We start from the raw sequence: 25,246 nt of genomic DNA on the forward strand, positions 1-25,246 counted from the left end.
TTTATTTGTTACTTTACTTGGATTTTTTGGCCTTCGCTTATCATTTTTCAGAAGATGACAATTTAATTTTTTTCTAGTCCACAGTCCTTTTATTTTCTAATTGTCTTATTTTACTATTTAGACCTTCTACTATCCTGTTGAGAAGCAATAATGAAAAGTGACATTTCCTATTTCTTTCCCAGACCCAAATGAAAATTCTCAATATTTTACCATTAAGCATGAATATGATGTCAGAATTTTATTATTATTCTTTTATTACACTAAAGAAATAGCTCTTTAATTTTCTTTAAAATCCTTATATTTTTGGTTGTGAGCCTAGCCTTTAATGGCTAGCCATCAATCCTAACCTGAATGATGTAGAACTTAGCAATCATTTCCCAGTGCATTATAAATACTGGATTTCTTTTCTTTTTTTTTTAAGATGATGTTTTTGTAAAATGTTCAATCAAATTTATGGCCTCAATTTTATATAAAGTATAATCATGATGAATTATGATTATCACAATTATAGATTATCCCACTTATGTTTATATTGCTAGGCAATAAAAATTGTTTTTTCTGAATGTGGTGATTATGTCTTGCAGATTTTTTTATAATGTCTTTTTTATGTTTTGTGTCAAGATCATGGTGATGTCATCAACTAAGTTGGAAAATCCTCACTTTCTAATCCTTGACAACCACATATCACACTACTGTTATGATTTCCCTTAGGAGCATTGGGAGTTTTATTTGGCAAAATAATTTTTGCCTATATTTTCTTTTATAGGTTTAAAAAATTAACATTTTAAAACTATTTAATTTAACTTAATTATAAATACTTTTATGAAAGATGGAAATATGCAGCAAAGTTTCTTTAACAATTCTTGATATTGATAATTTATAAATCTTTCCTGGGTGGGTCTGATTTGTTTTTTGTTTATCTTTATTATTAATCCCTTTTCTGCTTCATTAGTTCTGGCTTATTTGTACTTTCTTTTTCCGTATTATTTTTGTTCAATGTGCTTAGCCTTTATTCATATCTTAAGAAGATATCCTTATTATTTAGTTTTTTCTCATACATGCTCTTGCTACTCCACTGTTCATACGTACTTGGTATTCTAGCATTCACATGCACCTAGAATTCCAGCATTCTTCCTAAGTGTTTAGTTGAAACTCACAAAGTTTCAATATATTGCTATTTCTATTATTATTTGAATTAAAGTATTTCATATACATTCTATAATGACTTTTTCATTGATCTAGGTACTATTTAGAAGCATAATTCTAAAAGGTCAAGTTGTTACAATTTTCATAGTTTTTACTATTTTTCTTTAAAATTTAAGTAATTTTTTCCTTTAAGTGGATTTGTAAAAATTTTACAGGCAGGATCTAGTTGTGCAGGTCTTTAATTCAACACTGATGAGACAGAGGCAGGCAAATCTCTGAGTTTGAGGCTGTTCTTATCAACATAGTAAGTTTTAGGTCAACTAGTGTAATATACTGAGACCTTATACAAATTTTTCTTAGAAAATGAAGATATATTAATGAATTATTGTGAGATGTTTCTATGGGTATACATTGGGTAATTTTTTTTTGTTGTTTGTTTGTTTTTGTCCGATTGGCTGCAAACATCCACCCATTTGATAATAAGAGCTTCCTTCCCTTCCTCCACAACAGCATCCTGAGAATTATGGGCACAGCTGTGTAGGACACTGTGGAAAGTCTAGCAAAGTGAGGATGTTGGTCAGACTCCTGGAGCAAGATTAGGCAGAGGCCTCTTTGTCCAGACACTGGCATGAACTTCATGGGAGGCAATGGCTGCCCACACACCACCAAAAGTATGAGGTGTCAGGCTGGAGCTCGAGTGTGTGTGTGTATGTTCCAATAGCTTGCTTCTGGCATGCCCAACTCTCATTGATAGATGGCTGGCGCTCATAAAGTCCTTGTCCTCTAGACTGGTTTCTCAGACCTCACAGCGTCATCATGGACTTTCCTTTTGTCTGCCAATTTGCTTCCCTCTCAGATTTTGTGCCACCTGCCAGCCATGATCTTTTGGTAAAGGAACTTCTCCCGCTTTTTCATCGTCGTGGTGGCCAGGCCTTTGACCTCACTTTCTTCCTCCTGAGCCAGCTGCTGCTTGTTTTCCAGTTTCACAGTGCCGGCTGCCACCGGGGGCTTCTTCCCTTCTGCTGCTCCAAGACCAACAGGTTGGACTCCTCTTCTGTATCAACTTCCACATCTTCCTCCTCCTCATTTCCCCCCTCTACGGTCACTATCACCTTCATTGTCATCATCTTCATCGTCCTCATCCTCATCTTCCTCCTCCTCTTCCTCTTTCAAGTCTCCTAGGTCTTCTCCCCACTGCAGAGCCAGTAGCTTCATCTCCTCAGAGAGAATGTAATTTTTTTCCTTCTCAGATAGAAGGGTGAAGGGTGTGGTGGCAGTTGCACCCCAGGGAAGTTCTCTTCCACAGGGAGTAGGAGTTAGGTATTTATAGAAGCAAACACCCACTGGGGCTGTACATAGTACCTGCCAATGATGAAGGTTTGTTGTCATAGCTGGTCATCAATCTGGTGAGTAATGGAGGAGTCTGATGTCATAGGTGGCATCAAGGCACAAAAACTTGCCGCAGGATACATCCCTGGGAAAACTGCTGATGAAGGCCAATGTTTCACAGGACACCTCCTGGTTCAGGAAGAACTTCAGGTCTTTGAAGACTTTCTTGTGTTTTTTCTGTGCCTCTAGCTCTTTCCTGAGACCTTCCTCTGTGCTGAAATCACCCCATCAGTAGGAACCTCACCGGCCAAAGCCTCCTCTATAGTAGGCACCACCACTCTGGCCAGGCTGGCACTGAGTGATGCCAGTTTCTCAGGAGAGCTCTCAGAGTACAATACATTTGTGTCCTCGTTGATCTTTGTCTCTGGCTGAGCTTGACTTTCAATCTTGGGTGGGTAGTGAAAATCGAGTTACTGGTAGAGGCAGATGTTGACAAAGTCCAGGAAAGTGATATAGAACTCAGTAAAACTGGCCATGACCCTGTGGTCCACATCTGTTGGATGATCATGGGAGAAAGCATAGGGTGCAATCCATATGATGGGCTGCCCCAGCACCTCAGCCTGGGATTAGTAATGCCTTTGGTGGACAGGAAGATCTTGTGCAGGAATCAGTCAGCAATGATGTGTATTTGCTTTGTGGGGAAGAAAATTACAATAATGGGAAATGTATGTCAAAAGTATTATCACTTTGGACTTCCGGTTTTGCAAACCCTTACTCTACCCAATATTGATTATTCTTACAATTTTCAACTTTTATTTTATTTATTATTACTGATATTATTTGTGAAAAGTTAGTTATCCATCCTCAGAAGTGGATCTCCTCTTTGACTTTCCTTTAACTCAAGGGCAGACAATGTAAGATGTAGCCTTTCCTAATTCTTGTCTGTTTTCCTTTATTCTAGCAAAGTCCTTCCTAATCATCTGTCATTTCCTACCTTAGTTGAGGTGGCATTTATCAAACCCTAGAGGACCTTCCTTAAAACATTACTTAAGCTGTAAACTGAACATGATTGGATTAGAAGAAATTCCACAGCATTCCTTGTGTGCTTTCTTATCATAATTCTGCTGAAGATTTCTTCCTTGAGCTCTCTTGGAGCCAGATATCTGTGAGCTCTGTGTTTGTGAGGAGTCACCCATGACATTGTCTATTAGTTTACTAAGAAGCAGCTATTGTGAATATGAACGGATTGTAAACAGTACGAAAGGCCAGAGTGTCTTTGATTCCGGTACTCTGAAACTGGTCTTCTACTGGGAGTTATCAAAATATAATGATAAGTTATCCTTTTTTTCTTAGCTTGCAGTGTTTCTTCTTTTTCTATTGTTTGTAAATATATTCTTGTAAAGAAGATGAAGTAACATTTATGTATCTGAGCTATAGGATATTATAGTTATTTGTGGGTAAATAAGTATTACATTGTGGATATTTTTGAACTCTAGACATTTTTGCTAAGACTCATATGTATTTTATATGCGCACACACATACACACACACCAATCATGAAGTTATCACTGATAAAATTTTGAAAACATTCTATTGTTGTTCAAGAACAGTTTTTTTTTTCTTTCACTGTTCAAACATATGAAAAAAAAGTACCTGAACGGGTAATTTTTAAAACTTTTTTGGTGTGTCTTGTTAATGCTATGATTATTTTGGAGATAGACTTTTTATTTAATTTTTACTTTTAGAAGCTATTTTGTCTGGCCTTCTCATCAGACTATAGAAGTGGGGGAGGGGGTCACTGAAGCTATCATATACACTTAGTATAGTTCTCTATTTAGATCTGTTAATCTGTAATGCGTTCACATACTTACTCATAGACTCAAGGCAAATTTGTTAGATCTTATAGTTACAAACCTTTACGTGAACTAGTTGCGTTCATGGTTATTCAGCACACAGGGTTTAATGTGAAGCAGAACTAATGTTCAATAATTAGCAACACATTCAAAAGTCTTTTCATTTCTTCAATTATGCCTTCCTTGATAATGACTGGGAGTTACTTTGTACATGTTTACAGCAGGTCCCTGGGCAGGTAATGGTTGTTTTTTTAAGAGCTTGTTTCTTTCCCTTTTTTTTCAACTGTCCATTGTTTCTAAAGTGACTCAGGTTTGGAAGCAAATAAATCCAAATGACATAATTCAAGATAACTCTTAATTTAGCAGGTCTAGATTTATTCTTACTTTTTAAATTGTGCTGTACTGCCTGTCTTATAGTTTAATAACTGCATAGCTGTTGTTGTTACTAGCTCTTAGAATTTGCTCTCTATCTTGAGATACCTCTACTTATCACTTGCCTCAGAAAGATAAAGCTGTGTTCTGCCATTGCAGCACCCCATTGTCACTCTGAAACCTGAAAGCCCAGTGTAGTGACCGCATGAGTCATCCCATCCTTTATCCACTGCCTAACACCAGAAGAAAGGACCGATGGCAACTGTAAGGAATATTGGAGGTCTTTCTAACTATGTGTTTTCTAATATCTTGGTGTCTTTTATATTTTTAGGAATGTAATTAGAGGGGAAGTGGGAAAATAAACAATTATTAATTAATATTTTTCATGTCACTTATTTCCTTTTTAGTAGTTTTAATAAGGGATTTCCAAAAGTTCAAACTTATCCCGTGGAACTCACTATTGTTTACATACCATTCAGCCTTCAAACTTACAGTAAGGACAATTTCAAAGATCCTATTATAATAGTTATGATTTTCACATAAATAATCCATTTTGAGAATTTCAGTTTTGCCTAAAATTTTGTTTCTCTTTCACTTGATTCAATTTATATCTTATAACTTCTATTATACAATTCATACACACACGTGCACACACACATACAAACGTCATGTTTGTTCATGTGTGCACATTCGTGTGTGTGTATATATGTGTGCATGTTCATTTATTTGTGTATGTGCAGGTGTGCGCATGTATGTGGGTGAGTGCAGGTGCATATGTGTATGCATGTGTGTAAGATTCAGAAGTTAAGCCTCCATCTCAGCCGGGGCGGGCACCGCAGGCCGGGGCAGGCGGTGAGAGCAAAGGGGCGGGAGTCCCTTTGTTCTGATAGCTGGCCTGCAGCAGCTAAGACCGCAGGCAGGGACTCTTCTGACCAGCGAGGGGCTCTGATCCTGCGCAGGGGTAAGTGTGTGGACCGGTGAGGGGACACACAATATTCCCGCCATCCTTATCTCCCTGGCTACTCCAAAGGGGCAGCTTCCCCCAGCTAATCCCTCTCTCCTCCTACGCCATCCCAGCTTTTGGCCTCGAACCCCTCCCCTCCCCTCTCCCTTTTTCAGGGCTTAAATTCCTCTATCTCAGCCAGGGTGGGCACCACGGGGCTGGATAGGTGGTGAGTGCAAAGGGAAGGAAGTACCTTTGTTCTAATAGCCTGCCTGCAGCTAGCTAAGACTGCAGGCAAAGTGATTCCTGGATAGCAAGGGTCACTAATCCAGTAGAAGAAGACCCAGCGGAGGGAAGAGCCATTGGAGAGCATCTGAAGGAAGAGATGGGCAGGCGCCAAGGCAAGAATTCCTCCAACAATCTGAAAAACAACATGAAATCACCAGATCCCAGCGATCTTACGACAGAAGGACTCGAACGCCCTATTCCGGAAGAAGTGGAAAACAGTGTCATTATGAAAGCAATAGAGTCTCTAAAACAGGGTATGAATAACTCACTTAAAGAAATAGAAGAGAAATATAACAAAAAAATAATAGAAATGAGTAAAGAAATGGAAGACAAATATAACAAAAAGTTTGAAGAAATGAGTAAATTTGTAAATGATACCCTGGGAAACCAAGAAAAAGTAATCAAACAGGTAATGGAATCAGTGCAAGAATTGAAAACTGAAATGGAGGCAGTGAAGAAAACACAATCCGAGGGCCGGCTGGATATGGAAAATCTAGGTAAACGAACGGAGACTACAGAATCAAGCTTAGCCAATAGAATACAAGAGATAGAAGAACGAATCTCAGATTATGAAGACACCATAGAGAAAATAAACGCCCTGACCAAAGAAAACAGCAAATCCAACAAATTCTCATCACAAAACATTCAGGAAATATGGGACATAATAAAAAAACCAAATCTAAGAATAATAGGAGTAGAAGAAGGAGAAGAATTGCAGATCAAAGGTCCAGAAGATATATTCAACAAAATTAAAGAAGAAAACTTTCCCAACCTAAAGAGGGATATTCCTATGAAGGTGCAAGAAGCATACAGAACACCGAATAGACTGGATCAGAAAAAAACGTCCCCTCGCCATATAATAATCAAAACACAAAGCAGTCAGATTAAAGAAAGGATATTAAGAGCTGCAAAGGAAAAAGGTCAAGTAACCTATAAAGGTAAACCTATCAGACTTACACCAGACTTCTCTATAGAAACCATGAAAGCCAGAAGGTCCTGGATAGAGGTACTGCAGAAATTAAGGGACCATGGATGCAAGCCCAGACTACTTTACCCAGCCAAGCTTTCGTTCACTATCAACGGAGAAAACAAAATATTCCAGGATAAAAACAAATTTAAACAATATGTAACTACTAATCCAGCCTTACAGAGAATACTAGAAGGAAAATTACATCCCAAGGAATCCAACACTGCCAACACTAACTACAATAATTCAGACATCTAGCGACCCTTCACTAGCACAATTCAAAGAAGGAAAACACATACACTCTATTACCACCAAAAAAATGACTGGAGTCAACAACCAATGGTCATTAATATCTCTTAATATCAATGGACTCAATTCACCTATAAAGAGGCACAGACTTAGAGATTGGATACGAAAACAGGATCCAACATTCTGCTGTTTACAAGAAACACACCTCAACCACAAAGACAGACACCTACTCAGAGTAAAGGGTTGGGAAAAGGTCTTCCAAGCAAATGGACATAAGAAACAAGCGGGTGTGGCCATTCTAATATCTAACAAAATCGACTTCAAACTAAAATCAATCAGAAGAGATGGAGATGGACATTTCATACTCATAACAGGAACAACTCATCAGGAAGAAGTCTCAATCCTGAATATCTATGCCCCTAATGTAAAGGCACCCACATATGTAAAAGAAACTCTTCTAGAACTCAAGGCAGTCATCAAACCACACACGCTAATAGTAGGAGACTTCAACACTCCTCTCTCACCAATGGACAGGTCAATCAGACAGAAACCAAACAGAGAATTAAGAGATTTATTGGAGGTATTGAATCAAATGGACTTATCAGACATCTATAGAACACTCCACCCAAATAGGAAAGAATATACCTTCTTCTCTGCAGTTCATGGACCTTCTCGAAGATTGACCACATACTCGGCAACAAAGCAAACTCTCACAGATACAAAAAAATATTAGTAACCACCTGTGTCTTGTCAGATCACCATGGATTAAAATTAGAATCCAACAACAATGCTACCCCCAGGAAGTCAACAAACTCATGGAAGTTGAACAGTCAACTACTAAATCACCCCTGGGTCAAGGACGAAATTAAGAAAGAAATTAAAGTCTTCCTTGAATTTAATGAAAACAAAGACACAACATACTCAAACCTATGGGACACTATGAAAGCAGTGCTAAGAGGAAAGTTCATAGCAATAGGTGCCCAAATAAAGAAAACGGAGAAAGCACACATTGGAGACCTAACAGCACAATTGAAAGCTCTAGAAAAAAAAGAAGCTGATTCACCAAGGAGGAGTAGAAGACTGGAAATAATCAAACTGAGGGCTGAAATCAACAAAATAGAAACAGAGAAAACAATCCAAAGAATCAATGAATCAAAAAGCTGGTTCTTGGAGAAAATCAACAAGATTGACAAACCCCTAGCCAAACTAATCAAACGGCAGGGAGAGCACATGCAAATTAATAGGATCAGAAATGAAAAGGGGGATATAACCACAGACTCAGAGGAAATTCAGAGAATCATTAGATCTTACTACGAAAGTTTATATGCCACAAAGTTGGAAAATGTAAAAGAAATGGACATTTTTTTAGATAAGTACCATATACCAAAGTTGAACCAAGAACAGGTGAACAATCTAAATAGACCTGTTAGTCGTGAAGAACTAGAAGCTGTTATCAGAAATCTCCCTACCAAAAAAAGTCCAGGACCAGATGGTTTCAATGCAGAATTCTACCAGAATTTCCAGGAAGAGCTAATTCCTATACTCCTTAACGTATTCCATAATATAGAAACAGAAGAGTTATTGCCAAACTCCTTTTATGAAGCTACAGTTACCTTAATACCAAAACCACACAAAGACACAACCAAGAAAGAGAATTACAGGCCAATCTCACTCATGAACATCGACGCAAAAATTCTCAATAAAATCCTGGCAAACCGAATCCAGGAACACATTAGAAAAATTATCCATTATGATCAAGTAGGCTTCATCCCAGAGATGCAGGGATGGTTCAATATACGCAAATCTATCAATGTAATCCATCATATAAATAAACTGAAAGAAAAAAATCATATGATCATTTCATTGGATGCTGAAAAAGCATTTGACAAAATTCAACACCCATTTATGATAAAGGTGTTGGAGAGACTGGGGATACAAGGATCATACCTAAATATAATAAAAGCAATATACAGCAAGCCGACAGCTAACATCAAATTGAATGGAGAGAAACTCAAAGCCTTTCCACTAAAATCAGGAACACGACAAGGCTGTCCACTCTCTCCATACCTCTTCAATATAGTGCTTGAAGTTCTAGCAATAGCAATAAGACAACATAAGGAGATCAAGGGGATTCGAATTGGAAAGGATGAAGTTAAACTTTCGTTATTTGCTGACGATATGATAGTGTACATAAGCGACCCCAAAAACTCTACCAAAGAACTCCTACAGCTGATAAACACCTTTAGTAACGTGGCAGGATACAAGATCAACTCCAAAAAATCAGTGGCCCTCCTATACACGAAGGATAAAGAAGCTGAGAGGGAAATCAGAGAAACATCACCTTTCACGATAGCCACAAATAGCATAAAATATCTTGGGGTTACTCTAACCAAGGAAGTGAAAGACCTATTTGACAAGAACTTTAAGCCTTTGAAGAAAGAAATTGAGGAGGATACCAGAAAATGGAAAGATCTCCCTTGTTCTTGGATTGGGAGGATCAACATAGTAAAAATGGCAATTCTACCAAAAGCAATCTATAGATTCAATGCAATCCCCATCAAAATCCCATCAAACTTCTTCACAGACCTTGAGAAAACAATAATCAAGTTTATTTGGAAAAACAAAAAACCCAGGATAGCCAAAACAATCTTATACAATAAAGGAACTTCAGGAGGCATTACCATCCCTGACTACAAACTCTATCACAGAGCTACAGTATTGAAAACAGCTTGGTATTGGCATAAGAACAGAGAAGTCGACCTATGGAATCGAATAGAAGACCCGGATATTAACCCACAAACCTATGAGCACCTAATTTTTGACAAGGGAGCTAAAGGTATACAATGGAAGAAGGAAAGCATCTTTAACAAATGGCATAACTGGATGTCAACCTGTAGAAGGATGAAAGTAGATCCATACCTATCACCATGCACAAAACTCAGGTCCAAATGGATTAAAGACATCAACATTAATCCATCCACTTTGAACCTGATAGAAGAGAAAGTGGGAAGTAGTCTACAAGATATAGGCACAGGAGGCCTCTTCCTAAGTAGGACCCCAGCAGCACAGACAATAAGAGAAACAATGAATAAATGGGATCTACTGAAACTGAGAAGCTTCTGTAAAGCAAAGGACACTGTCAGTAAGACAAAAAGGCTGCCTTCTGACTGGGAGAAGATCTTCACCAACCCCTCATCAGACAAAGGTCTGATCTCCAAAATATACAAAGAACTCAAGAAACTAGGCACTAAATCTCTAAATAACCCAATTAAAAAATGGGGTACTGAACTGAACAGAGAATTCACAACAGATGAACTTCGAATGGCCAGAAGACACTTAAGGTCATGCTCAACCTCCTTAGTGATCAGGGAAATGCAAATTAAAACCACTTTGAGATACCATCTTACACCTGTCAGAATAGCTAAAGTCAAAAACACCAATGATAGCCTATGCTGGAGAGGATGTGGGGTGAGGGGAACACTCATTCATTGTTGGTGGGAATGCAAACTTGTGCAGCCACTGTGGAAATCAGTGTGGCGGTTTCTCAGGAAACTGGGAGTCAACCTCCCTCAGGACCCAGCAATTCCACTCTTGGGAATTTACCCTAGAGATTCCCTAGCATACAACAAAAGCATTTGTTCAACTATGTTCATAGCAGCACTATTTGTAATAGCCAGAACCTGGAAACAGCCTAGGTGCCCCTCAATAGAAGAATGGTTAAAAAAGGTGTGGAACATATACACGTTAGAGTTTTACTCAGCGGTAAAAAATAATGACATCTTGAATTTTGCATGCAAATGGATGGAAATAGAAAACGCTTTACTGAGTGAGGTAAGCCAGTCCCAAAAAGAGGAACACGGTATGTATTCACTCATAAGTGGATTCTAACCATAATTTAAAGGTATTTGAGCCTATTTTTCGTGATCCTAGAGAAGCTAAATAAGAAGACGATCCTGATGAAGATTATTTAGCTATCCGCCAGGAGGTAGGAAATAGTCAAGAGTCCCAGGTAACCTTGGGTGCATGGGGGGGGGAGGGAGGGTTGTTGGAAGGGGAGAGGGTTAGAGAGAAGGGAGTAGGGGAGGAATGGAGAAAGCTCGGTTGACCGGGATGGGGGGAAGGGAGGAAGGATGAATAAGGGATCAGGGAAGAATATATTTCAACTAAGGGATTCATCTTAGGGTTTATAGGAAACTTGATTATATATGGGATCCCAGGTCCAAGGAGAGATCCCCAGATTGTTCTCTGGACAGAGGAGAGGGTGCCTGAACCGGCCTTGGCCCACAACCATACTGATGAATATTTTGCATGTCACCATAGAACCCTCATCTGGCGATGGATGGAGATGGAGGCGGAGAACCACGTTGGAACACTGGACCTAGCTCCCTAGGTCCAAATGAGAGGCAGAAGGAAAGAGATCGTGAGCAATGAAGGCAAGGGCACAGGAAACCTTCATCCGACGTTGGATGGCGATACAGATGGAGACCCATATTGGAACACCGAACTGAGCACTCCACAGTCCAAATGAGGAACAGAATGATGAAGAAAATAAAAAAAAGTAATCAGGACTGCGAGGGATGCGAGCACCCACTGATACAAGGGGACTGATATAATGGGAGTTCACCAAGGCCTGTTGGACTGGGACTGAACGAGGACATGATCCAGCCAGATTCTCTGAATGTGGCTGGCCCGGAGCCTTTTTGAAAAGCCGTTGACAATGACACTGGGACTTGCTTCCTCTGCATGTACTGGATTTTGGCGCTCCAGTCTGTTTGGACTCTCACCTTCCCTGGACCTGGAGGGAGGGGGGAGGAACTCGGGCTTCCCACAGGGCAGGAAACCCTGACTGCTCTGGGGGATGGAGAGGGAGGGGGAGAGGGAGTGGGGGGAGTGGGAGGGTGGTGGGAGGAGGGGCTGAAATGGAAACTTTTATAATTTAATAATAATAAAAAAAAAGATTCAGAAGTTAAGCATGGATTTTGTTCTGCCTGCACCATTCACATTTTCATTTTGAGATAGTTTCTTTCACCGCCCAGGAGTTCACTTAGATGGAGTTGGATGGTCATTGAGTTCTGGGATCCGCTTATCACTGGATCCCCAGCACTGGGATAATAATCATGCTCTCACATATGGATTTTTAGGTGGGTTCCACGGGAAAACTAAGGTTTTCAAGTTTGTAAGACAGGTAGTTTATCAACCTCCCTCATGTGTCCATCTAAATGTGTATTTTTGTCATAAAATATTGACAGTCTTTTAGTATATTTTTTTCTTCTCTGGGAATAATTTTTCATTTGCCGCTGAGTATTTGAGAACTTGGCTTGAGTTAAATATGTAGGGAAACAATAAGGAGTGGTTCAGGAAGCAGGCAAAGGAATTGGGATATTCTAAATAAAGGAAATGTGTCTAGTTATTTTTCTACAAATAGAAAGATTATATTATTGTCAATTAGGCAGGAAGATCCTGTAAAATGAATGAAGAATAGTGATAGAATATAGCAATACTAGGTTGGATCGTAGATATGACTTAACCACAGTAGCATATGCTGGTGTTTTAAGACTGCTGAAAGCTACTATTCTGTAATTGGCCTAATTAAAGTGTATCAATTTTAATACTCTGTAGCATGTATCTTTTCAGATAAATTTACTTATTTGGATTAGGTTTTCAATTTTTAGAATGTACCTGTTGTTTTTTTTTTTAAATTCTTACTTTATTTTATTTGTGTGGGTGTTTTGCTTACATGTATGCCAGTGTACCTTGTACATGCAATATTCTCAGAGGCCAGAGGAGGGTGTTAGAACCCCTGGGATTGTAGGTATGGATGAATATCAACTTCCGTGTGGGTGCTGGGAATTGAACCTGGGTCCTCTGGATCAGCAGTCAATGCTCTTAATCGCTGATTCAGCTCTTCAGTCCCAGAATGAAGCAGTTTTCAAATACAGTATATTATTCCTGGTCACCAAACTTTAGGGGATACCAGAGAATTTCCCAAAATAGCCTCAAACAAGAAAAGATTGATAGTTTAACTAAAATTTGATCTTTGTGTTGGGTATTTAGAAAAGTGTTGTTTCAAGATCAAGCTATCAGTCAGTATATTGGTGACATAAACAGAATTGAAACAAAAGGCTGCTGAAGCATCCGTTATGGAAATAATCATCCATTGGACCTGGTGCGTCTCACTTCCACTTAGCTTTGTGTTATTCACACATATACTATAAATAATCTCATAAACTGCTGTTGTTACTATGATACAAAAGTATATTTTATATGCACTAAGATTGTAAATATAAAAATAAATGAGATTTAAGAATGTGACTTGATAATTTTTAGTTGTGAATCAAGTAACATATTTAAAAAGAAGAAAGTGTTTGTGTATTATTAATTTGCTAATCTCTGGTTTAAATGGCACAATACATTTTACCATTGTATCTAGGTTTCTCCGTTGCTAACTGAAAACTTGATAAAAATAACCAGTCCCACATTACAAAGTATTATTGTTTTAGTCTCCCATTAGGAACAACTGTACACATTTTAACTATGATCTTTCTGAAGTTCTTACTCAAATGTCTTTTGGTCAAATGGTACTTTGAGTATTAATGATTTGTGAAATAAACTTTTAAACACAGAATATCAATATTAGTATCAAATCCCTAGTCTGCAATACAGTGACACAGAGGAAAACATTTATCTTTACTTGGTCTATGTTTTCCATAAACAAACTAAAAGCGAGATCAATGTAGATGCATCCCAGGCTTGTGCTAAACCTAAAGTACCATCTGTCTATAAGATGGCAGGAAAATGCATGCTTACACAGGTTGTTTACATGTCATTGCAGCTAGCAAACTTGAGCTGTCTCTCTCTGTCTCTCTCACTCTGTCTATATCACCTACCTATCTGTCATCTATCTGTCTGTCTGTCTAGCTCTCTATCATGTCTTCTACCTACTTACCCTCTTCTATTATCCTATACTGAAAGAAGGAAAATCTCCAAAAGATGAACACTAAAATGTGTAGAAATTTTAGAATAATATGAGACAGTGGAAATCTTTTTTTATGTAAGATACAGATCTTGTCATATAAATGGAAAACATAAATAAATTTGACTAAGGAATACAGAACTAGACAGCCCTAAGGACATAGAAGCAGCCTTCAGATTGTTCGTTTTTAAAGTTGAAAATACATATTAGTGATGATAGGGAATGTAATTCTAATGCAGAGAATGCAAGTCCTGAAGAGAGGAAATCATATAAAATTATATCAAATTTAAATGTGTATATATGTAGATATGCTGGTAAGCATACACAGAAGCATGCACACCATTTCTCCAGTATTGTTCAAGCAAAGCAATTTGAGTGTGTAGCATGGGGAAAAGACATAGAAGAATTAGAACAACTTGTATTTTATACATTTAGGACACAAAGACACAAACATACACACAAACTTTTTTAATATATATATTTATGACACAAAGACACACATACAAACACACACACACACACACAAACTTTTTTTTTAAAAAAAAATAAGGTAATGGATTCTAAAGAGAGAAAGAGGAGGGAGGGAAGGAAGGAAAAGCAATGATTTTATAATCTCAAAAACTAAAGGTAGTTTAAAAGGCAAATTGATGGAGACCAGACAGACAGCTCAGAGGTTAAGAGCACAGGCTGTTCTTGCAGAGGTCCCAGCAACTGTATGGTGGCTCCAACCATCTGTAATGAGATGGGATATTCACTTCTGGCAAGAGGCAAAGAAAAAGACAGCACACTGTAAACAGAGTAAATAAAGTAAATCTTTAAAAAAAATTGCTGGAAACTAGAAATTTTGTAGTGGAGGCCTGCTATCTGATCAAGTAGATAATACGAAATATACTATAATTCCACATTCATAAATGGTAGAAACAAAATATGTTTGTGTAAATGGGCAGATATCCTAGCTGGACTATTTAATTCACTTTTAAAAAGCAATTTAAAGTTATTCTTGTATCAGACATCTAGATGATTAAGTTGGCTATGATGTCATTTTGTTGCCTACACAACAAGACACTGTCTCAGTCATGTGGTATTGTCATCATCTGCCTTGCGGAAAAACCACTGGGAAAACCATGTGGTTTTGTGGGCTTAGAAGAGTGTGCCTTGGTCTCTTAGGGTCAGCTGGTGAATTTGGTATGTCTTGGAAGATGCAGGAAATGGGTCAATGGTTTTCCATATTTTTTTTAAGTCTTCCTTTAAGAATAACTAAACCACTTAAGCATTTGATAGAGAAAACAGCAATGCACTGGGAAGGAGATGACGGCCACAGACACTCCAGCTTGAAATGTACTTATGAGAATTTGGTTTTTGAATGTGAAATTATAGTTTATATTAACGTATATTTACTTGAAATTTCCTTTTTAATGAATGTGCAGAGAATGGCTACTTTATAAAACAATCAATTTAAACTAAAAGGACACATCTGTTATATTTAAAATAAACACTAAATGATAAAGAGTATTGTATTATAGTTTAACTGGTAGTGTTTTTATTCTTGGCAGATTGTAAAATAAAAGCATATCTTTCAACAGATGGTGTTTCAGCTTGGATGAATTATGGCATTGTTACATGAAACAAAAGGAAGATATAATAAAAGAAAATCATATTTTTATTTGTGTGGGAAAAATTATAGGAGGTGATTTGTGTTTCTCTGCATGAAAAATATCTGGAAATATATAGAAAACAAAATTGCTGAATAGTTACCAATATGAGATGGGAGGAAAAAATACAAAATAATAAATAGAAATGGTTCTTTTAATTTTTTTACCACATACAGTTTTCTCTGTAATAAAATTAGATTATCTTCTGTATCCTCCAGTAGTTGTTAAGTGTTTAATAAAATATCAGTAAGATTATCTAAATGATCCTGGTTATAAAATTACATATCTTTTCTTAAAGTCTCAACACATTTATGTCTTTACCTTTCAATAGACACAAAAAAATGACCATCAATATTTACATGATATTACAAATTTTAATATCTCTCTATTGTTTTGCTTTCTCACTGATATTATATGATCTTTGATGTTAAGGATTTCTTCTTTATATAGTGAAAATTATATTGAAATTTTTAATAATCTTTTATTCTTTTAAAGACTAGTACATTGATATGAAGTACATTGACAGTCTCATTCACCACTATCAAGCTCTGTGTCCTCTGTGATTTTAATGAGAATGTACCCTTCATGTGGGAAGTCCTTCTGTATTTGTGTTTCTTTTATTGGTTAATGAATAAAGAACCTGCTTTGACGTGTGATAGGGCAGAATATAGCTAGGTGGGAAAATTAAACTGAATGCTGGGAGAAAGTAGGTGGAGTCAGTGAGACACACGTAGCCACTGCAGAAGACAAAGCCCCTCACTTCTTTGGAGCCTGCTGCAACTTTGCTGATAGGCCACAACCTCCTGGTGATGCATAGTTTAATGGAGATGGGTTAGTTTAGGATATAAGAGCTAGCTAGAAATACTCTTAAGCTATTGGCCAAACAGTATTGAAAATAATACAGTTTCTGTGAGATTATTTTGGGTCTGGGCTGCCAGGAACCAATGAAGGGCCTCTGACAACATCTTCTTTCCCCATAAACTCATGTTTAAATACTTGGTCTCAGCTGGTGGAACATTTTGGATAGGATTAGAAGATATTGCCATGTTGGAGGAGATTTCAAAAGACTAAACTGATTCCTGGAGTGTGTACTCTGCCTCCTGCTTACTGTCTGGGATTTGAACTCTGAACTGTTCCTGCAGATCTACCATCACAGACTCTAACCCTCTGGAGCAGTAAGCCCAATGAAACACTTTTACTTTTTAAAAAAAGATACCTTGCTAATAGTGTTTTATCACAGCTAGAAGAAGATAATGAATTCACATTTATATTGTTATTAACCTTCTGAGTATAATTCAGATGTACATGAGTGTGTAGTTGTCTACAAAGATATGAGTAATCTACCCATAATCACATCTCAAAAGGAGAATAATTCTCTAGGCAACAGTGAATTTCCTCTAGCAGAGATGAGGTGTTGTGGTCCCTCTAACATCCATACTGGAATATGGGCTGTCTTGGTCTTGTACAGATCTTGTTCACATAACCTTGGCTATTGTAAATTAATGCATGCAGCATCCATGGCACATGTAGAAATTAACATTTCTCAGGTCTCCGCATCTTCAGGCTCTTACGTTCTTTCTGTCCCCTCTTCTGTGGCATTCACTTAGTCTTAGATGGCAGGAAGATGATATAAATCTCTTCTGTACAGCTATGACTTCTTTAAGTGTTAACTCATGAACAAGGAAAATTTTTATGAGCATTCTTTTTCTCCTAACCCACATTAAAAAGGGCAAGAAATATTAGCCTATGAAAATACACATATAATTGATAAAAATTCCAAAGCACAGGGTGATAGGTATGGGTGTATTTTCATTCTTCTATATCTTGATATCCAGTTATGCCAGCATCATTTGTTAAATATGTTTTCATTTTATATTTTTTGCTTCTTTGTCAAAAATGAGTTGTTCGAAGGTTGTGGATTAATATCTGGGTACATTTACACAATGGAGTACTATACAGCAGAAAAAATAATGACATCTTAAATTTTGCAGGCAAATGGATGGAGTTAGTAAACATCATTTTGAGTGAGGTAACCCAGACCCAGAAAGACAGTTATCACATGTACTCACTCATAAGTGGCTTTTAAACATAAAGCAAAGAACACCAACCCACAAATCACAATCCCAGAGAACCTAGCCAACAATGAGCACCCTAAGAGAGACATATATAGATCTAATCTACATGGGAAGGAGAAAAAGACAATATCTCTTGAGTAAATTGGGAGCATAGGGACCTTGGGAGAGGGTTGAAGGGAAGGGGAGAGGCAGGGATGAAAGCAGAGAAAAATGTAGAGTTCAATAAAAAATCAAGAAAAAAAAGAAAAAAATCAGAAATGAATATTTGTGAAATTTTAAAAATTAAGACTGATAAGCCATGTTTGTGAGCTGCATCATTTACACAACAAAATTTCAGCACAGTTTTGCTTTGCTAATTCTAGAAAAAAAGCTGTATATCATTAAGTACATTTTGTTACCTCTTATTATTTACTTATGAGTGCTTATTACATTATTTTGTAAGATTTTAATTCCCTAACAGTAACAAGCTGTCATTAGAAATTTGCACCCATGTATGCATGGGAAATTATTCCTGAAAGAAATTGAGAAATATACATAAGATTAACTCTTCTGAAATTTTTTAAAAATAAAATTAAAACAATGAATTGAGAAGTGTATTCTGGAGTCTCTGTGTCTTTATAAATCAGTGTGTGGTATGTAATTTCTTCAATTGCATGTTTCTTACTCTTTCATTAATGTTCCCTCACAATAGGAAATAAGTTAACAGATAATGGTTTAATTGTGAAATTGCAGTTTCTGGTATCTATGCGCAGTAGTTTGTTCAACATCATTATAGAGATGACAGCGTTTTTAGTTTTATATTCAAATATCAATAAAGTGTATTAATTATAGCTATCAGAGAAAGTACATTATGATCAACAAGTTTATTGATTTGAAGATAACTCCAAAGAAAAACAAAATTAAAATGGGAAGTGATAAACTGAAGCTTCTAAATCACTTAACTGGGGCCTTATCAATTCATTATCAAATTAAAATAATAAGTAAAGATAATGCCTTTCTCCTTACCATAAATAGGGCAGTTCCTGTGAATATCGCAGCTGTTATTACTATTTTAAACAAAATGTCCATCTGCTCAAGGTCTATGATGTAATTAAAATCATTAGCACTCTCTTATCTGGGGATATTTTTCATGAGAAATTTGTCTCCTGGATGTTGTATAATGCCAGTAAAACTGAATCTATTGAAAAACATAAGCAAAGTTTCACCCTTAACTACCACTGAACACTTTCATTTGGCAGCATTTGTGATAAATACATTTTCATATCCATTTTGAAGAACAAAAGCTGGCTCCTTCTCTGAAGTAATAAACTTTCCAAATAGTTAAGTCACACTTTATCAAACACAAACTTTCCAGACACGAGTTTTGTGATTAATGTCACAGAGAATACTGGACAACTTTAGCTTTCTTATATAGTGTTTTAAAAACAGTATTTCCATAATTGTGATGACCAAACATTGGGTAGTATGTTGGGTTTAAGTTCCATATGTTTCTGCAAGAGAAACTTCATTTTGAGAAATTCTGCTCTTCCTCAATGAGATGGCTAATGTAATAACCACTAAATTTGATTCTGGAAAAATAAGGTCATTTCAATACGGGTTTAGTAAATCATGTTCCCTTGAATACAGGTGTTAATCATTATGACATAGCAAACCTACTCTGAGCTAAAGGTTTATTTAATGTGTTTTGAGTTCTGCTTTTCTGGGTTACTCTTCAGAGCCCCTAAAGATGAGCTTAATTGTGCAAAACAACTCGGTGGAAAATTCAATTTCAGATATTTTCATCAGGGTAGTTTTCTAAGACAGTAGTGTTGTGTCTAATTGAAGCAGTAAACTTCTGCATGGTGTTTCTTTTACTTTTCACCCATTATGCTAAGGACATATAATTTCTGCTGATTTAGGTATCTTGTGTCAGGGCAGTAAGTACGCAATTAGCTTTAGTTTAAGTGATAGCAGCGTGCTATAAATAAGATTCTTAATTGTGTTTGCAAGATTAAAATTCAGCCTCATTGTTTGTTCCCTTTATTTCTTTGGTGGCATTGTGGTATATTCACATTGCTACCTCTAAATGAATGTCAACTTGTTTTACCTCAACTGCAGCCGATCGATACTTCATTAGACTGAATTGTCTTGTGCTCATGCAACCTTGAAGCTGTGGCTTAATTACCACCCATATTATGCAGTGGCTCAGAGAGCTGTGCTCAGCTGTGTCAGTTCTGAAAAAAAAATTTAAGCCACGGTGTTACCTATGTCTAGGAAAAACAGCTACTTTTTTTAAAAATAGTAATATTTGACAAATTAAACATTAATGATTTTTTTTAATACACTGCAATGTACAAAGATAATATGATTACATTTTGAAACTTGCTATTTTACAAAACTCTTAGAATGGAAATATAATTTCCATGATCAAACCATTCTGCAGTAAAGATAATTTAAAACTAATGACAAAATTGCATTCATATGAAAGAGAAGAGAGAAGAAAGTGCAGTCAAATGGCAATCATGACAAATGACATCTCTTGTCCGAGAGTCATTTTTCCTCACTAGACTGATTTGTCATCCTCACTTTTGACATTTTTCATCCTGCTATGAAATCACACTGACAGAATAAGATATTTCAAGACTTCACAGCAGGCCGCAGAAGATGGTTTGGTGTTTCTATTTATTTTTTGGTTGGCTGTTTCAATTTTTATTTTTATGCTTCAGAATTCTGGTCATACAAAACCTGAGTTCTAACAAAATATTATTAGTTAAACAATGAGTGGAAGAAGATTTCTCAAATAAAATGTGAAATAATAGGGAATATTGCGTATGAGACAACATCTCTATTGTTCATACTTAAAATGCCTCCAAATACCAAAAGTTTTGTTGGGCAAAACATTTAACGAATTATTTAACAGATTCAGCTATTTATGACAAAGTCCTGGAGTGGAAGAAGTTCTTAGAAAAGTAAAAGAAATGAGAGGTTTATTACCTCTCATAGCCATGAAATTAAGAGGGAATTTGGTCTGAGAGGTTGTGTCTGTATCCAATAGCCATCTAATGAAGGACCACAAACTTAAGATTTAAATGATCAGAAGTGGATTTTTCTCACGGCTCTGAAGGCTCCCTGTCTGAAGCTGAGATGTCAGTAGGGCTATGCTGCTTCAGGCACCCGGGAACAATGCTTTCTTCTGTCTTGCCAGGATGTAGTGTGCAGTTCACCATATTTGGCATCCTTGGTTTGTAATTGTCTGACTAATTTCTATATAGACCAACTGTAGACTCAAGACAGCCTTGAGAATCTGAGTGCAAGAGGGGGTCCTTCCTAACATCCAGTTGTATTATGTTCCTCTTTTTCTTTTTCTTTCTGTCTTCCAGAAATGTTTACTACCATATGTAAAAAAGTAATGCTATTACTTAAGGATATCTGAATCAGTAAAAGCATTCAAGAAACTCAAAGGTTCCTTTAGAGGTGTTTATTGTGGAAGCAAATAGCCACCTACTATATAGTGCTGTGAAGCATACTTCTCAGTGTCTAGTACACAAAGCACACGAGAGTCTTTGAAAATGAAAATTCTGAGGTAGAAAATCTATAACAGGTCCCAGGATTTTATTCTTGACACACAAATTCAGGCGATGCTCAATATTACTCTTTTGTTGCACTTAAGTAGTAAAACTCCAAAAGACATAAGTAGAGAGGGACCATTTCCAGCTAAGGAGCCATAAGACTCTTGAAGATCATGGTTACATGTGATCCCTATTTTAGGAACTCAAGTAGGTGACCATACGTAGATAGAGAGCAAAGACAATACAGAAAGAAATGGGTGGGAGAAATGCTCTGAAGTGCAGCTTGAGGGCAGTAGGGAGTTCTCAGCTCGTACCAAGAGGGAGTAGAAAGTGGACTTGTATTGAGAGAAGATTGGAATTTTCCAGAACAGATTACAGAGTGACAGCTTACCTCTAGTCAATGAAGAACCATAGCTGTGTTAATCAAAGTGACCTTGTATCAAACCCTGTATCAAGACCCTGAGTCCATTAAGCAAACAGCCATTGGGTGCCTGATAGGTACTGAACATTCCAACTCCATTCATAAATTACTAGTGAAAAAGACAAAATCTCTATTTTCCCATGCACTTAAAGGGACCTATACCAAGGCAATAACTAAGTGGAATCTTGTGCTGTAAGTTACTAGATGTGAAAATCTATGCCTACAAGTGACTTGAGCTGCCATAAAGTGCCAGAAACAGGTAGAATTATCCTACACAACCTCAAAAACCCTCAAGAACTTAGAGGTGTTGGGAACTTTTGAATTCACACTCTATCTTCATGTTTTTTCTCCTAGAGATGTTATTTGCTTCTTAGGTGTTGAGATACTGTGTTTTATAGATTACATAAATAAGGAACAAAACAGACAAATGGAGTCTCTTTGCCTCACCTCACTAGGTGATTATACACTGCTATTGTAGTTGAAGATGGAGACTGTAGGAGAAATTGGACTCTAGATTTGTAGATGCCAGCTACGGAAGAAAGACTATAGAAAAATAAATGACAGTCTTGAACCCTGGGTGGTGACATCCCCGTCCTTTCCCAGCTGGCACATCTAGCTCTGGGAGTAGTGGGTGCAAAAGATAAGAAAGAACATTAGGTTGTTCTTCTTTAGGAATCTGAGAAGAACAAAGAGGGGCAACCCACAAATATCTACATTGCTTACTTCCAAAGACTCTCCAAAGACTCACACAGAATGATTCTCACAATATTCTATTTTTTCTTTGAAATACTTCTAATTAAGAACTGAACTACTCATAAAAATGAAAGGTAGAAAATGCAGTAGACACACACAGTAGAACGTACTGTAACAAACCAAGCCAAGGAGGGACGTGAGCTACATTTTTCCTAAGAGACTTAGAGAAAGTTTTCCATATTGTCCCAATGAGAAGCTGTGGATTAAGGGATCATAGAAGACAGAGCTCATTGAAGCTGAAGTTTTATGGAATAATTTTTTTTCAAATTTAAGAGAAAGTTTACAAATTGACATGTAATTATTTCCTAGAAAATCAAAAAAAGACAGAGAAGATGGAAAATTTAAAAGACAGAAAAATTATGTAAAAAAACTGAATATGGGAAAATTATTATATATAACTTCACATACACACACAGAGAGAAATAAACATGAAGATATATATCTATGAACTTCAAAACAGTATGAGGAAATTAAAAACCTAAACACTTTGAGAGAGGAAACCAATACAGTAAAGAATGTGTATAAACTTAACCAAGCAGAACAGACACCACTGAAAGCTTGACGACTATTCAGAATATTTTTAAATCCTGAGACAAAATGTCCTTTAACTTGAAAGAATACTTTCTACGCTATCCTAATTAATTATGAATGAAGTCACTTTTGGAAAGGCAGTGTACTAATATCTAAGTTCTTTACACTCATGTGTTGCAAGTGTTGGAATTCATGATGTATCACATCAGATAATCAATAAAAGCTGAGAGGCAGCATGGAATCGAGGGAGAGAATTCAATGCAGAAGAGGGGATGACTGAACCCCAGAATAGACCTCCACCAGGAGCAAACAGGCAATCTATGTGTCTTAGTTAGGGTTTCTATTGCTGGGAAGAGATTCCAAGACCACAGTAACTCTTATTTAACTGGAGTGGCTTACATTTTCAGAAGTTTAGCACAGTACTGTTCTGGTTTAACATGGTGGTGTGCAGACAGATATGGCGCTGGAGAGGTAGCCCCGTGTCTTACACCTTGACTTGCAGGCAACAGAAAATGAACTGACTCACTGGGCATGGCTTAAGCATATATGGGATCTCAAAGTCTGCTTCTGCAGTGACACACTTCCTCCCAAAAAAAATTGCAACTTCTCCAACAGGACCACACCTTCTAATAGTGTCACTCTCTTTATAGCCATTTTCTTTCAAACCACCACACTGTGTGTGTTTTAAGGAAACAGTTTGATGTTTGTCTGTCATGGGCTCTTAACATGTCCAGCACGTGTTTGACAAAGCAATGCACTCATAAACTAGACAGAATGTATCATAAAACTTAAAGTTAAATATATACTGCATAGTTCATTCATGAATATCAAATATAAAGAGAATTTTCAAAACAGTTGATATCAACTGACAAGGGTTAAAAGAGTTTGGGAAGAACGAGAGAGCTACTTTCAGGCCTGTGAGATGGCTCAGCGTAACTGCTCCTACCACAAAACCCGTGTACTAAAGTTGGATTCCTGATATCCACAGGGTAAAGAATCAATTCCAAAACTGTCCTCTGACCTCCACAGAAAAGAAATTCCCTCTCCCCCACACCACATGTATGCACACAAAATTAAAATAAATAAAGTTAATTGAGTTTTAGAAGTACATGTAAAAATTATTTTTCAAAGAGCCATATTTAATTTTAAGAAGTCAGACATAACCTCTAGAGAAAATAATAGTTAAACACATATTTGTCTTTTGTGAACTAGTTAAACACGTACGTGTTTTGTGTGAACCGATATTCCTGGTAAAATATCGGTTTTTTTACCAGGGGAAAAAAAACCCTCAGGGAAGGTCCACTGAGGGAAAACTGTAACTCAGGGGAAAAGTCAAAGACTCAAGTGAAACTGGGCATAGGAAAACGGTGCACTGGATGAGCTTACAGACATTGGTGAGAGTTAACTTGGGGGCACGGGTACTCATCTTAAGACATTTTCTTTGAGAATCCAAATAGGCTATTAAAGATGCTTAAACCTAGGGGCAGGTGGGAGATAAAACAGCTTCTTGCTTAATAGGAAGATTTTGGAAGCAAGAAGATAAGGATGGAGGGTAGAGCTGATGCTCTGTCTGGGATAGAGACAATGGCCTTCAGTTAGGAAGGTGCTAATAGAAATGCCAGAGGAATCTGAGGATACAGCTTCCCTTTGAAGGTTTTACTTTTTGCTTGTCCCTCACTGAAGGACTTACCAGGCCTCACCCTGGTGAGCTCTCGCCATCAGACTAGATCGGGCATACTCAGGGTGGTATGGACAAAATGCAAAGAACACTCAGTTGAAAGCACTAATAAAGAAACTGAAGGAAGGTTAGAAATGCTACAGATGCCTAGGTTTGAAAAACAATTTGGGAAGAGAATTGACAAAGCCGGGTGACTAATCTTCTTGCAGAGTGGCTGATTCAACTGCTTCTAACTTCGCATTCTGGCAGGGTCAAAGCTATTGCCACATCTTGAATTATTAGGAACTCGGAAAGCCTTTTCTTAATGAAAAATCAGTTATTTCTTGAGACACATTTTGAAACCTCTAAGTGCTGAAGCCACCCAGTAATTCTTGGAATCATTCTACAGCTTTCAAATGAAATCTGTCAGGAGCCATTACCCTTACATTTCGTATCCTTAACTCAGAATAAAGTTCTCAGGTTGTTAAA

General features: G+C 37.1%; 1 pseudogene; it reads right to left on the reverse strand.

The window, feature by feature from the left end:
* Nucleotides 1-1,929: 1,929 nt before the first annotated feature.
* Nucleotides 1,930-21,053, reverse strand: LOC125390881 (pescadillo homolog pseudogene; annotated as a pseudogene).
* Between the last annotated feature and the right edge of the window lie 4,193 nt (nt 21,054-25,246).

This window comes from Myodes glareolus, chromosome 16, assembly GCF_982192425.1.
Source record: "Myodes glareolus chromosome 16, mMyoGla1.1, whole genome shotgun sequence".
NCBI lineage: Eukaryota > Metazoa > Chordata > Mammalia > Rodentia > Cricetidae > Myodes > Myodes glareolus.